The 15558-nt window shown below is 46.1% G+C and overlaps 1 protein-coding gene across 8 annotated transcripts in view; it reads right to left on the bottom strand.

The window, feature by feature from the left end:
- The window catches only part of ANKS1A (ankyrin repeat and sterile alpha motif domain containing 1A), a 1304293-nt gene that overhangs the window by 701086 nt on the left and 587649 nt on the right, over positions 1 to 15558 (bottom strand). The window lies entirely within an intron of this gene.

The raw sequence follows: 15558 nt of genomic DNA, 5'->3' as shown, positions 1-15558 counted from the left end.
AGCAATGGTAAAAGATACTAAGACAGGGGGTCCTAAAAGTAGTGTGAAAGCGAACAAAGTGGGTCATAAAAAAAGGTCATGAAAAAAATGTGAATACGGACATTGAAGGTAAAAAGATGGTGGGACGAAAAAAGAGGGATGATGGGGTGAATGGAAAGAAAGGCATGGAAAGGAAAACAAAGTCATGGAGGGAGAAGAAGAAGGAAAAAAATGCAGTCTAATAGACATTTAGGCTAGGTTACATTTTTGGAGGAGTAGTAAGTAGCCTATGATGTGTTGAATAGACTCATCTAGGAGATTGATATTGCTGTTGTGACAGTATATCACAAAACATTTCCACTTGGCTGCATAGCATGCTCTAGTGGTTAGACGTCTAGCTTCTTTTATGACGTTCATGCAGTCAGGAGGAAGGTTAAGGTAACCAAATTTTAGGATTTCAGGAGCCAGATCGCAAGGTTGAGCTGAGCTGCGTCGGGGTGTCTGATGGTTCTGGGTTAAGAGGCGGGGAGATAAGTATAGTTTTTGGTGCGGTTCTACAGACAGTTCCACCAGTGTGGTGTACCATGGTTGTCTGGCCCACGTTGGAGCAACTAGGATGAGGGTTAGAGAAGGCTGCTGTAGTACGCGCACTACTAGTGGCATGAGTGAGAGGTGGAAAAGCGTAAGCAAAACTGCCTGACCAGTTCATAAATATCGCATTGCCTTTGGACAGTGGGTGTGGATATCTGGCGGCGAAGCTTGGGCATTTGGCGTTTTTGTGGGTGGCAAAAAGTCTATTTGAGGTTGTCCCCACATCTGAAAGAATGGTTAAAGAAATTGCGGATGAAGTTACCACTCATAGATCTGTTGTGTTTGACGACTTAACAGATCTGCCATGGTGTTTTGTACCCCTGGAACATGCTGGGCTAAGAGGAATATGTTTTGAGGTATAGCCCACCGCCATATGTTCTGTGCTAGCTGAGAGAGTTGCAGGGATTGTGTTCCTCCCTGTTTCTGTATGTAATACATGGCTGTCATGTTGTCCATGCGGACTAATACAGTCTTGTTTGATATTGGTCTTTGGAATGCTTTTAAGGCTAGGAATATGGCTAGTAACTCCAGGTGGTTTATATGGAGTAACTTTTGTTGTGTTGTCCACCTGCCTTGCATGGTCTGTTGCAGTAGGTGGGCTCCCCAGCCGGAGAGCGATGCGTCCGCTGTCAAGACTATCTGAGGAACTGGCTCTAGGAACGGTTGCCCTTTGGAAAGGTTTTTGGTGTTCCACCACTGCAGAGAGCGATGAGTACGACCATCCACCAACACTAAATCCGTCAATTGACCTTGGCCAGGTTCCATTGGTGTGCTAAGCACTCTTGGAGAGGACGCATTTGTAGTCTTGCATGGGGCACTATAAAAATGCAAGATGCCATCATCCCTATGAGCTGCATGAACACTCGAGCTGGAAGGGAGTGTTCTGGTTGAAATTTTGTGAGAAGAGCTTGCATGTACGTTATTCTGACAGGAGAGGGATAAGCTAGCGCTGTTGAGGTGTTTATTGTGGCACCAAGGTATTGTTGTACGTGGGACGGTTGCAGATGGGACTTGATGTGGTTTATTGTGAACCCCAAGTCGTGAAGCATTTGGATAGTGGCGTGAGTGTGCTGTACACACTGGTTGTAGGAGCTGGCTTTTATGAGCCAGTCGTCTAGATATGGGAAGACGTGAATGTGCTGTCTTCTTAAGTGTGCTGCCACTACTGCTTGGCACTTGGTGAATACTCTTGGCACTGTCGTGACTCCGAATGGGAGTACTTTGAATTGATAGTGCTGACCGTCTATTACAAATCTGAGATACTTCCTGTGAGCATTGTGAATAGGAATGTGGAAGTGTGCGTCCTTGAGATCTAGAGTAGCAAGGAAGTAGTTTTGTGAAAGGAGAGGAAGGACCTGTTGGAGTGGAGTGTAACCATGTGAAATTGTCTGACTGTATGTTTAGGGGTCTGAGTTCTAGAATAGGCCTTAGAGAGCCATCCTTCTTTGGGATAAGAAAGTATAGGGAGTAAACTTCCTTTTTTTGTTGGTGCAGACGAACTGTTTCTATTGCACTTTTTTGTAGTAGGGATATTACTTCTTGCTTTAGTAGTAATAGATGCTCTCTTGTGACATTGGACGCTGTCTGGGTGGTATGTTTGGGGGGGGGGGTAGATGTTAGTTCAAAACAGTAACCTGATTGAATAATTTGTCGCACCCACCTGTCTGATGTGATGTTGGTCTAGACAGGAAGGAATTGTTGTAGTCTTCCCCCCACTGGAGTGGAATGGTGAGGGGGAAGTGGAGGAAAGTCATTGGGGAGCGGTGGAGGCAGAGCGGGAGTTGTTAGTTTTGCCTCTGCCTTTGTTATTGTTACCCCTGTAACCCCCTCTCTGGTAGCCCCTAGCGAAGGTAGATTGGCTAGAGGTCTTATAAGAAGAAAACAAGTTACTTACCTGTAACTTTAGTTCCCCAGTATTGGTAACTTTCATAGATTCCCATGCTTTGTAGCATTCCCCGTCGTCGGAATGGGAGTCTCGGTAACAAAAATACCATAGCTGTAGGTACAAAAGACAATGGAAAAAGGCCTAGGCCTCATTTCCTTTTGTAGCATATCACCCTCTTTGTGTAAAAGAGACCAAACTTTGGCCTCAGCCAATCAGAAGTGCCTCACCACTTAGAACCTTCCTGAAGGAACCTCAGAGCCTCAGATTTTCGTAGCCGTTGTGTACTTAGACACCATATCTGTTGTAGGCTGAGCTTTCCCCGGGGAGGTGAGTGGGCGCATGGGAATCTATGAAAGTTACCAATACTGGGGAACTAAAGTTACAGGTAAGTAACTTGTTTTCTTACCCCAGTATTGGAACTTTCATAGATTCCCATGCCTTGTATCAGAGTAGTAAGCAGTTGGCAAGATAATCACATTTTGCATTGTAAATAATAGCAGTAGACAACATGACATTAGATACAAAATGTGAAAAAATGGAAGGTGGGAAGAAAGGAAAGCTCACCATTAGTGGAAGAGGTTCCTCAGGACAGCCTGTCCTACTGCTGCATCATCCTGTTGCAGAGATTCCAAGCAGTAATGCTTGGTAAAGGTGTGGACGCTGCTCCAGGTAGCAGCTCTGCAGATATCCTTAATTTGCACCCCGCGAAGAGGGCTGTTGAAGAAGCCACAGATCTTGTGGAAATCGCTCGTATCTTTCCAGTCAGAGGTTTACCAGCAGCCTTGTGACAATGTAATATAGCGCTTGTGATCCACCTTGAAACACCCTGTTTGGATAGTGGAAGGCCTTTACTTGGTCCCCCGAAGGCCACAAACAGTTGAGAAGATTTTCGAAAATCTTTAGTACGTTGCAAATAAAATTTTAAGCATCGCTGCACATCCAACGAATGCAATGCTTTTTCCGCTGGCGTGGAAGGCTGAGGGAAGAATGTTTTCAGAATGACCGGTTCATTCAAGTGGAAATCAGAGGGAACCTTTGGCATGAACCTAGGGTTAGTCCTCATGATGACAGTGTTCCTCTTGAATTGAAGGAAAGGTTCTTGGATGGTCAAAGCCTGTAATTCTCCTACACGCCGAGCTGACGTGAGAGCAAGGAGAAGAGCCAATTTCCATGAAAGATATTTGATGTCAGAACGATGGACTGGTTCAAATGGACCCTTCATAAGTTGGGAAAGGACCAGATTCAAATGCCATGTTGGAGGAGGCGGTCTCACCGGTGGATAGACCCTGAACAGGCCCTTAAGAAATTGCTTGATTATTCTGGAAGACCATAATGAAGGCCCAGAGTCTGTCCTTCTGAATCGTGACAAAGCAGCCAAATGGACCTTAATTGATGAATGGGCTAGACCAGATTTGGCCAAAGACAGCAGGTAAGGTAGGATCTGATGAGGCTTGGAATTGAATGGATCAATGTTTTGCTTTCGACACCAACAACAGAATCTTTTCCACTTAAGGTAAGTTTTGTTAGTTGAAGGAGCCCTTGCTTGGGACAGAACTTCCCTAACCTCCCTTGACAATGGCAGGTTCATAAATTCTTGCTATTCAGGAGCCATGCAGTCAGGTGTAACGACTGAGGGTCTGGATGCAAAATCTGTCCTTCGGACATCGTGAGAAGATCCGGCAGAATCCTTAGAGGCAAGGGGGGAGCTATCGACAACAGATGGAGCTCCGTGAACCAGAACTGCCTCGGCCAAGCCGGGGCTATCAGGATCATCCTGCACGGTTCCACCTTGAGTTTCTTGATTAGTCGTGGTATCAGAGGAATGGGAGGAAAAGCATAGACAAATGTCTTCGACCAGGCTATCGAAAGGGCATTTCCCAGTGAATCTTGATGGGGAAGCCTGCTTGCGTAAGATCAGCATTTCTTGTTGGTCGGAGTGGCAAAAAGGTCGATGTCCGGCCTTCCCCACCGGCTGAAGACTTGTTCCAAGACTTCCTGATTCAACTCCCATTCGTGGCTGACCTGCTCTGTCTGTTGGCGTTTTCGTTTAGGACGCCAGGCAGGTGTTCTGCCATCAGAGACATCTTGTGTTGGATCGCCCATTCCCAGACCTGCTGGGCTTCTCGTGACAATGGGCGCGATCTGGTCCCTCCTTCCTTGTTCACATAGTGCATGGCCGTGGTGTTGTCCGTCCTGATAAGCACTTGTGAACCTTCCAGGCGAGGAAGAAACGCTTGCAGAGCCAGTCGTATCGCCCGGAGTTCCAACAGGTTGATGTGGAGGAGTTTTTCCTGGGGTGACCAATGACCACTGACATGTAGGTCCTGCAGCACTGCTCCCCAACCCTATAATGACGCGCCCGTCGTTATCACTTGTGGAGACGGGTCGCTTGCGAAGGATGGGCCTTGGAACAAGTTGTTTTGATCTGTCCACCATAAGGCCGCGTCCTTCATCTCCGGAGTGATAGCCACTCTGTCGTCGAAAGAACCGTGGATTTGCTTCCATTGATTGTCCAGTTGTTCCTGCAAGGGACGCATCCTCAGTCTGCAATGGGGGATTAGTGGAATACACGATGACATTACTCCCAGCAGAGACTTGTAGCGGCGTACTGAAAGAGACTTTCTTGTTTGCAAGTCTTGGGCCATGGTTTGTAATTTCTGCCTCCTTTCCGGAGTAGGAAAAGCTCGTGAAAGCTTCGAATCCAAGATGGCTCCCAGAAACCGAGCTCTTCTGGACGGGATCTGGCAAGATTTCTCGTTGTTTAGAGTGGGACCCAGGTTCTGAAATAAATTGGTACATGCTTGAACCGCCTGTAGCGCTGTTTTTCTGGACGGAGCTTTCAGAAACCAGTCGTCCAGATAGGGGAAGACCTGAAACTTGTGTTTTCGCAGGAACGCTGCTACAGGCGCCAGCACCTTTGTGAATATTCTTGGGGCTGAGCGGGGTCCAAAGGGTAAAACCCTGAATTGGTAATGGCTCTTGGCTACTGTGAATCGCAGAAACCTTCTGTGCGCTGGGTGAATCGGAACGTGGAAATAGGCATCCTCGAGATAGAGTGTGGCCATGTAATCCCCCGGGCTGATCAGCTTCAACATGTCCTGGAGGGACACCATCCAGAAGGACAGAGAAATAAGATAGGTGTTTAGCCCCCCGAGGTCTAAAATGGGGCGCCACTTGTCGAGCGTCTTCTTCACCAGGAAGAACCTGGAATAAAATCCTTGACCTCTTTGGTTTGATGGAACTGGCTCTATCGCCCCTTTTCGGAGCATCTGTTGAACTTCGAGCCGAAGGAGACGCTGGTGTTTTGAAGGAGTGGCTGCCGGGGGCTTGGGTGGCGGAACTTGTGTGAACTCTAAGGTATGCCCTTTCCGAATGATGTTGAGCACCCAACGGTCCGATGTTATCTTGGACCAGTTGTGAAGGTATCTGTTGACCCTGCCTCCAACTGATGACTTCCTGAAGGAGGGTCCAGTAGGAAGAGCCAGGAGGCCGCTATTGGCGCTTGGACGAATCTCGTCCTCGTGCCCCCTGCTTTCCTTTACCGTGAGGCCTGGAGTAGTTGGAAGACTGGCCCTGCCGCTGCTGGTAAGGCTGACGGTGTTGCTGGGAACCGGATCCTGTGTTGGAATAGCGTTGTTGTTGGAAAGATCCTCTGTAAGTACCACCCCTGCCTCTGGATCCCTTGAAAGGAGACTTTCTGTACTGAAGTGTTCCTAAAGACCTAGCGGTCTCTGTGTCCTTTGTTATATCTTTCATGGTGTCGTCAATGAGTTTGCCGAACAACGCTTCCCCATCAAAGGGGAGATCCAATACTTTATTCTGGACCTCGGGCCGGAACCAGGTAGCTTTAAGCCACCCTTGGCGACGGAGTACTGTCGCTCCAGCCAGTGAACGGAATGCAGTAGTTGCAATATCCATTGCACAATCGATTATTTCCATCGACGTCGCCTCTCCCTCTTGTAAAATCTTCTTTGCCTCAGACGTAGATTCAGGAGGCAGCTGGTCAAGGTACGGGGCGACATCGCACCAGAGTTGACGGTCGTACCTACCCAGGATCGCTAAGGCATTAGCCGCTCGCACCAGCAAACTTGCCATTGATGAGAATCTTTTTCCCACGTTATCCAACCTCCGCTCTTCCTTGTCCGGAGAAGTTGTCAGTGGTGCCGAAGGGTTGCGCGATTTTCTCTGCGCTGCCTGCGAGATTACAGAGTCTGGTCTTGGATGACCTGTCAAGGCCGCAGGGGCATCATCGGTCGCCTTGTACTTCTTATCGAGACGCGGTAGCACCGGGACCACCGTCGCCGGGTGCGTCATTGCCTTTATGCCCTCTTTCCATAGGTGATCCACGATAGGAATGGACCTGGCAGTCTTCCGAAAGGGTTCCTTAAAATCATATAAGAAACAATCTGTGGTAACCTTGGGCATTGCCAATTTAAATCTTGCCGCAGCTCTCTCCATCAGCTGATGGAAGCCCCCAATATCCGCTGGCGGGGAGTCCGCCGGGTCCGGATTTGGCGATGCGGGATTGTCAATAACATATTCATCATATTCCGTGTCAGGATTAGAGACATGATCCGACTGTTGGTCCTCATCCGAGGATTCATCAACATCATGAGTCCCTGGCAATCCAGAGGAATCCTGTTGGACGGACGCTTGAGGCTGTGGAGAAGTTGGAGCCGTTAAAGTAGGTGGCACCAATGAAGCCGGAGTCCTTGAAGGCGTAGCAGGCGTTGACGTATTTGGCAGAGGTCTACTGGCCTTAGATTTATAGTCCTGTAGCATCTTATGTAGATCTTGCAGGAAAGACGTTGGCAATGAAACCATTTCCTGTTCAGGTTGCAGCTGCTGCTGCTGACTATACCCACGTTCCTCGTGGCCATATTCGCCCTCTGAGTCAGTGTCCTGGCATTTGACAAATAGTTGGAAAGGACTATTGGCATAGCTATATGCATCTTGTTCATCCTCCTCTGATTCTCCCTCTTGAAGGAGCATGGTAGGTAACACCGTTCTTGGAGAAGTCATCTCTGGCTTGATCCATGTCACAGAAATGGTAATCCGCTTTTCTGTGGACAATATCGTCGGTTCCGTAGTCGACGGTTGTATGTACGCCGTCGAGATAGGTGTCGTGGACGTCGTCGACGATGAAACTGTCGACGCCCTCGTCGACGAGACCGCAGTCGTCGACACCGTCGTCATCGTCGTCGACGGGACTCTCGCCGTCGACACCGTCGTCCTCGTCGTCGACGGGGCTTTCGTCGTCGACGGGGCTTTCGTCGTCGACGGGGCTTTCGACGTCGACGGGGCTTTCGACGTCGACGGGGCTTTCGACGGGGCTTTCGACGTCGACGGGGCTTTCGACGTCGACGGGGCTTTCGACGTCGACGGGGCTTTCGACGTCGACGGGGCTTTCGACGTCGACGGGGCCTTCGACGTCGACGGGGCCTTCGTCGTCGACGGGGCCTTCGTCGTCGACGGGGCCTTCGTCGTCGACGGGGCCTTCGTCGTCGACGGGGCCTTCGTCGTCGACGGGGCCTTCGTCGTCGACGGGGCCTTCGTCGTCGACGGGGCCTTCGTCGTCGACGGGGCCTTCGTCGTCGACTGGGCTTTCGACGTCGACGACTCCTTCGTCGACACCCTTGAAGCTGGTACCTTCGTCGTCGGCGTCTTCAGTTTCTCCGGCGACGGCGAGGACTCCGCTGTCGACGGTAGCGACGTCGACGAACCTCCTGTCAACGGAGTCTCCGATGTCCTCGTCGACGGGCCTCCCGCTGTCGACGTCTTCGTCGTCGAGGACTTAGAAGTCCTCTCAGAAGACTGGCATGAAGGTGTTTTGAAGGCTGTAGCAGTCTTCTCACCTGTAGAAGGCGTAGAAGGTCCATCCCTCTCCTTTACACTTCCGTGAGGAGATTTTCTGGGACCTGGGCTCTCAGACTCACTGGGGGTCTTTTTTGAGGCCTTTGAAGATCTTCCCACAGAAGTAGAAGGGGAACCCCTACCCCTTTTCATTGACCTTCTTGTAGAAGACATCGATCCAGTATCCTCACTGTCACTTGAGACAGTATCCTTCCTTTATTTAAGCTTTTGCAGCCATGTCAGGAGCCTACCCTCACGGTCCCGGAGGGTTTTGGCGGAAAAAGTGCGACAGATCTGACAGTCAGCAGCCTGGTGGTCAGGATAGAGGCAATAAATGCAGTCCTTATGCTTATCCTCCACAAAAAGCCTTTTCTTGCCACAGGAGGAACAAGGCTTGAAAAGGGCTTTTTTCTTCTCAATTTCCGACATCCTGGAAGGTAGTAACAATCCTGAAGAGAATCTGGAAGAGTCTGAAGAAAAATCCTTTAGAAAATCCTGAAGTAATCCTTTTGAAGAGTAGAAATTGAGCAGAGCTCAAAGGAGACTCCCTAGCACAACGTGCGGTAGAAAATCTGAGGCTCTGAGGTTCCTTCAGGAAGGTTCTAAGTGGTGAGGCACTTCTGACTGGCTGAGGCCAAAGTTTGGTCTCTTTTACACAAAGAGGGTGATATGCTACAAAAGGAAATGAGCCCTAAGCCTTTTTCCATTGTCTTTTGTACCTACAGCTATGGTATTTTTGTTACCGAGACTCCCATTCCGACGACGGGGAATGATACAAAGCATGGGAATCTATGAAAGTTCCAATACTGGGGTAAGTGGAGGGGCTATCAGAAGAGTAGCCTCTTGTGTTGCCTCTGTAGGATGAGAGACAAAAGGAACGTCTGAGAGCTTGAGACTGCAAGGATCCCATAGATTTAGCTATGTCGTTATCCTTTTTCATCTTTTCTAGGGATACATCGACATTACGGCCAAATAGGTGTTTCTCATCAAATGGTTGATTGAGGATCGAATTTTGGACTTGTGTTTGAAACTGGAAATACGTGGCCAGGCATGCCTACGCAAAAGTACGCTGGTGTCAATTGCCCTTTGAATTAGTATCTGTGGCATCTAGGGCACAACGGATGGAGGTATTGATAGTTTTACCTCCTTGTAGGAGTTAATTGGCCCTATTTTTATACTTGTCTGGGAGATGCTGCATTATGGATTCTAGCTCTAGCTCATCATAATGTGCCCTGTCATACCTTGCTAACAGCGCTTCAGTATTGGCGATGCGCCATGTGTTTGCTGCCTGTGACGCCATTCTTTTACCAGAGGCGTTAAGGAGTTTAGACTCCTTATCTGGTGAGGGGCTCACCTGATGTTTGAGAATTGGCCCATTTCCGTGCATTGGAGACTACAAGGGAGTCTAGCGGTGCGGGCCCTCTAATATAGTGGACTCTTTTCGGAACTAAGAGCCAACTGTCCAGTCTTAGGATCCTTTACAAGAGTCTTGAGAAGGATCTGGTGTAAAAAGCTTTTCTGTGGAAGGCAGATCCTTCGGTGTCGATGTTCTCGGTTCCGGAGGCTTTTTGAGCACTGACTCAGTAGCTGTTGTTGGGTCTTTTGACTTATAACTGTGACCTTTTCCAGTGTCCTTGCCTGGTGGAACGCAGTGTTTTTTCGGTTTCAAGGCTTTTTTTGCATCCGAAACATGGGAGTCGGGGTCTTTAGGCAGTTTTATGCTTGGCTCCAAGTGCGGTTTCGGCGCCGATGAGCCGGTGCCAATCTTCGGCGCCGAGTGCTTGGGTGCTTGGATGTCGAAGCAGCGGTCGGCTTGGATGAGGCAGAAGATTGCTTCTTTTTCGGTGTCGGTTTTGTATCGGCACCGGGAGTAGGCTGACTCAAACCAGAGTCGCCTGAAGGCTTGGTAGGCTTCTTTGCCGAGCCCGAAGGCGGGGCATGGGAAGCAGTCTCTCGGTGTGCACCCGGGCCCGAAGGTGAGGGTGTGACCTAAGCCTTTTTGGAGGATGTCTAGGAAGGGTCGGGCAGACGTGTGTACTTACGACCCGCTGAGCTGGAGTGATGTCTTTGATACAGGATACAGCCCATAGGTCTATGCTCAAGGGGCCTTCACATGGACATGCATTTCTTATAGTAATTTATTTTTAGTATGCATCATTAGGGCTCAAACATCAGGATGATTGTAAGGCATTCATGTATGGCTGTCTGGCTGTCTGAAGTCACTGTGTTTTTGTTGGCTAGCACCTATCCTGGCTGAACAAGTGCACCTTCCTACTAGAACTAGAGGGGTCCGGCTCAGAACCCACCAACAGTTTCAGAAGAGCTCCAGGTACATCAGAACCATTGCTTTCTCTCTCTGTATCTCCAATCCTGCTTTCCCCAGGGTTAGTCAATGGTATAAGTCCTCTCTTCTGATACTAAGGATTAAACTCAAGGGGAAGTGGTGCTAGATCTTCGCTTCCACGCAAATCATGTGAGGCTGCTGATGGTACAAGTAGAATTTTTTTGACATGTATAGTGAAACTTAATGGAGGACAGTCTACTGCCTCTGAACAAGACATTAAGGCCTAGATGTATCAAGCAGTTTGCGATTCGTTAAGGCCGAAATTCTGCGAATTTCGGCCTTAACGAATCGTAAACTGAAATTTTGCATCTTTTGAGATGTATGTGTAATTAGCAAAATAAGGAATCGCAAAAAATTGCGATTCCTTATTTTGCATAAGCATTTAAGGAATCGCAAATGTGCGATTCCTTAAATGCCATGTATGAAGCTTTTTTTTTTTGCGAATTGAGGTTAAGGACTCGCAAATTAACACGAACTTGAGGTTCGTGTTAATTTGCGAAATCCTTTAAAACAACAAAATATCACTATTTTGAAAGTGGCATGTGGCACACATACATGCCCATAGGGCATGTATGTGTGCCATATGCACACACATGTAAGTTTCAGGGGTGCAGCAGGGTGTCCATAAGACACCCCTGCACCCTTGAAATAATTCTCAAATTGCGATTAGCAAATTGCGAATTCGCAATTTGAGAATTACTGCACATTCATTCCTATGGGCCTCCCGGCCCATAGAAATGAATGGGAAAATTATTCCTTAATTGCGATTAGCAATTTGCTAATCGCAATTAAGGAATATTAAGGAATCGCTAAAATATAGCGAATTTCTACATACATACCATTTTGCACTTCTCAAATAGCGATTCCTTAACAATCGCTATTAGAGAAGTGCAAAATGATTTCTTGATACATCTACCCCTTAGATTGGGTCATTCCCATATGGATTTGACTATGAAACAAATGCGATACCACAGCTACACATGTTGTAAACACTTGTGTGCCTTTTGTGACCCCCTAGAAGGTAAAACTTTGGAACAATTTTTTTTTTAATTTGAGTTTTATATAGCCCGAACTCGACCTGAAGTTATCAGGTAACAGAGCACTTTACATTAGCACCCGTTTCGTTACAAAAGGACACATTATTTTTTCTTTGTTAGGCACAGGGAGATTAAGTGATTTGCCCAGAATCACAGGATGTTGAGCGTCGTTGCAGAGACTCTAACCCGCTTCCTCAGATTAAAGGTCGCCTGCTATAGCTGTAAGGCAATATCCTTTCCCCAATGTGCTCAACTTACCATTGGCAAAGTGCTGGATGTACTGGAATGGGCAAGAAGGCATTCTTGAGGTCGAGTGCTGTCTTGAAGTCTATCTGCAGTAACGGAATGCCATCCCGCAGAGTAATCATTTTGAAGGGGGTAGATGCAATATATTGGTTCAGTGCCTTTTGATGACAATGGGATACAATGTTTGATCTCTTTTGGGGTTTAAGAGATGTAATTAATAAGTCCCTTGTTCCTGCCGGTGCATGGGCATACTTTCTAATGCATCATTCAGAAAGAATGTCTTCATTTCACCCAACAAGAGAGCAAGAGGTTCCTTATGGAGACTGCAGGCACATGGTGGGGGACTAGGAGGGCTGCTGTGGACTCTGATGGCTAAAACCTATAGATCCGAGGTTATCCGCTTCAATTGTGAGATGTAAAATCTTAGTCTCCCCAAACCAGGTTTATATTTCTGGTGACCTTCGAACTACAGTAGCTGGTAGGGGAATCTCAGATGGAGTGAGCTGCCTTTTGTTGCAGGTCATGCTTGTGTGCTTCAAAAAGAGGACTTTTATTATTGGTGCTGAAGGGCGATGATGGTCTGTTTTTTTTTTTTTAAATCATTTCATCTATTTATGGTTCAAAGAGATGGTAAATGGTATGGTGATAAGATTAAGTACTTATGTACTTTCGCGAAAAATGCCTAAAATTTGTAGCCCAGTATGTCAGTGCAGAAATACATTGACAGCATCTGCTATATATACTTAGGGCTGGGCAAAATTTTAATTATGCCGTTGTTATCGGAGTAATTTTGGTAATTTGCGCATTACTCTTGGGATTAAAATGTATGTAATTATGCTTGCTCGTGCAATTAGAGTAATTTGGGGCAAAGATGGCTACCACAAAAGCACAGGAACACGGTGCGCAAGCACCTGTTGCTGTTCATGTTTTGTTGCATTTTGAGCTATGTTTTTAGTGTAAAGTACATACGTTGGTCGATTTTGGACACAATGGTGCATTTTGCACTAAGAAAATAGCACTAAATGCAGGGTTATGTTCCTCGTTCGAATTTGTGTAATTTTGCTGTAATTACTCTACAGCAAACTACGGGAGTTACGTCCACCACAACATATAATGTGCATTTGATTCATACAATATATACATTTAGGGTGCCCTGTTTTCAGTGCTTATTTTTTATGGATCTTAATTGTGTTTTCTCAGTGTTTTCCTAACTTTAACTCAGTGCTTATCAGGGTTTATTCATCTGCCTAACCTTAAAAAAGAGCAAAAACTGTTTTTCCGGTCGTTACAGAACATGTTGCATTTTTGAAGAGAGTTTTATATAGCACGTATTTAATTTTAAGGAAAAGTATTGCAGGATATCTAGTGCCCTCTAGTGTTTAATGGACGTATGGTAGACTGTGCTAAAAATAAAAGTCTGCATATTGCACTCTCACTCACAGACCACCACATGCACACTCACATCTTAGTACCTCACAGCAACGCTGTCCGACAGAACTATTAACGGATTAAGTAAGAGTTATATTTAAATGTTCTTTAATTAACAAATTCCTGGACACATTTGGGTGTCATTCCCCTACTCCTTCCTGAATTTTAAGACACTGTGGAGGTGGTCGACCTTCACAAAAGCATGGTACTTTGAAGGACGTTTAAAATACGAGATTCATGTATAGCTCTGTGTTCAAAAACACCTGAAATGTAATGTTTAGCATGCTTGCCATTGCTTTTCTGTACTCTTTGCCTAACCACATGAAAGTTGTGCTGCTGTTTTTGCATGGACGTTCAGAGCTGTCAAGTGACTAAGTTCAAATCTGTGCTGACTTTTTAACTGACATCACGTTATATTCTCAGACTTCACATTCTAATGCTAATGCTAATATTTTAAGTCTGGGCACAAATGTTTCAGTAGTAAGGTGCACTTGGGTAAAAAACGAGGATTAGCTGGAGGTATCCCACATGAAAAAGCGATGCATTGCAGTTCATGTTCATGGAGATTAGCTTTTCACAGATACAGGTCACTACATCTTGCACTGAATGTTTAAGGCCAAGTGTGACCTATCAATAGTGATTATTGAGCAAAGGGTGTGATGTATCAACGTGTTATACTCCTTCTGTGACTGTGCCTATGGGAAAATGGTTTGTGGTGTTATAAATAATCAGATCAAACCCAAAAAACACAACGTGCTTTTCAATCAGGCACTTTTTACTTAACAGGGGCAGGAAAAGAATCAACATTTTAGTGACGCTCAACACAAAATGCAAGAAGACTAATTTCAGACAAGTCCTTCTTTCTATTGGCTCGTATAGAAAAGTTACACTGTATTTGCTCCTTCAGGAAGAAATACAAAATTACATTCCCTCACTTTACTTTCTTTCAATTATATTTTAGTTCTAGTTTGTGGCTGTGCACACGTGAATCACTTTTTATATCTTACACTGATGTGAGGCATTTTCTTTTTGATGGAGTGTTTCAGGTACTGCAGGTTTAATTGTAAATCCAGAAAGCACTGATTTGTTATTTCCTTGCTGGAACATTTTGTGTGCCCTCTTGTGATAAGTGATGCAGATATGAGATCTTCCATCTCCTCCCTCTAATTACTGTTATAACAAGCTCATAGAGCAACTGAAATAGAAAATTACTATTCTGTAACTGCCTAAAGTGCCACTCCTGCCATTAAGTTCACCTGTGCCGTGTATGACAGAGTAACTTACGACTTTTTGAGGTTGACCTGAAGACCCAATAGGGGTGTTCTAACATATTCAAAAATCTTTGAGTGTCTCCATTGATGCCACCTTTATTAGGTAGTCATCTAAATAGGGGTAGACTAAAATGTTCTTTCTCCTCAGATTTGCTGCGCTGACACTTTGTGAATGTTCTAAGAGCTGACTTCAGTCAGAATGGTACGACTTTGCACAAGAAATGGCATGCTACTAAACGTAGGAATTTCTGATGCTTGCTTTTTATAGCGAAGTGAACGTAGGCAGCCTGAAGCAGTATCACGCTTACTCGGTCATCTTGATTAATTGAGGGTAAATTTGCAGTAACACCAGCGTCCAGAACTTTTTATCTTCTTTTTTTGTTGGTTATGCTGAGATTGAGAATAGGCAAGCATTTTTCTTTTGTATCTTTTTTCAAACTGGAAAGCTACAGAGACAAATTTCCATTCCATGTTGGTGATTACAAACCTCCTCTGCATGTTTCTGTTGTAGGATGTTCACTTTCCTTCAAAGCAACTTCTTAAGATAAACAAATTTGATGGTTTAGTGGTACGCTAACTGTATTGAAGAGAAAATCCACTCTGAAAAATTGACTATACTTCCATCTTCCCTCTGCTCTGTTACTCCGGCATGGGGATGTTATTGCTTGGTGAGGGGCTTCATTGTGGCCACAGATGGTTGCTGGCCACCCCTTTACCTTGGGGGCCTACCGGGTTGATATGACTCTGATGTGGTTGTTGTGACCAAGGCGGGGCTTGAATTCTTTAAAGGAAGAATAGTTTATCAACCAACCACTCTTATGGTTTAATTTCTGTTTTCTTGAGGCTCAATCCATCCTTCAGATGTGAGTAGAGCAAGTTTCGTAAAAAATGGCGGATTCAGGATGCAGTGTGGAGCCTTCGGCT

This window comes from Lissotriton vulgaris, chromosome 5 (genome assembly GCF_964263255.1).
Source record: "Lissotriton vulgaris chromosome 5, aLisVul1.2, whole genome shotgun sequence".
NCBI classification, from domain to species: Eukaryota; Metazoa; Chordata; class Amphibia; order Caudata; family Salamandridae; genus Lissotriton; species Lissotriton vulgaris.
The sequence above is the reverse complement of the archived record's forward strand: the minus strand, read 5'-3'. Positions and strand labels throughout refer to the sequence as shown.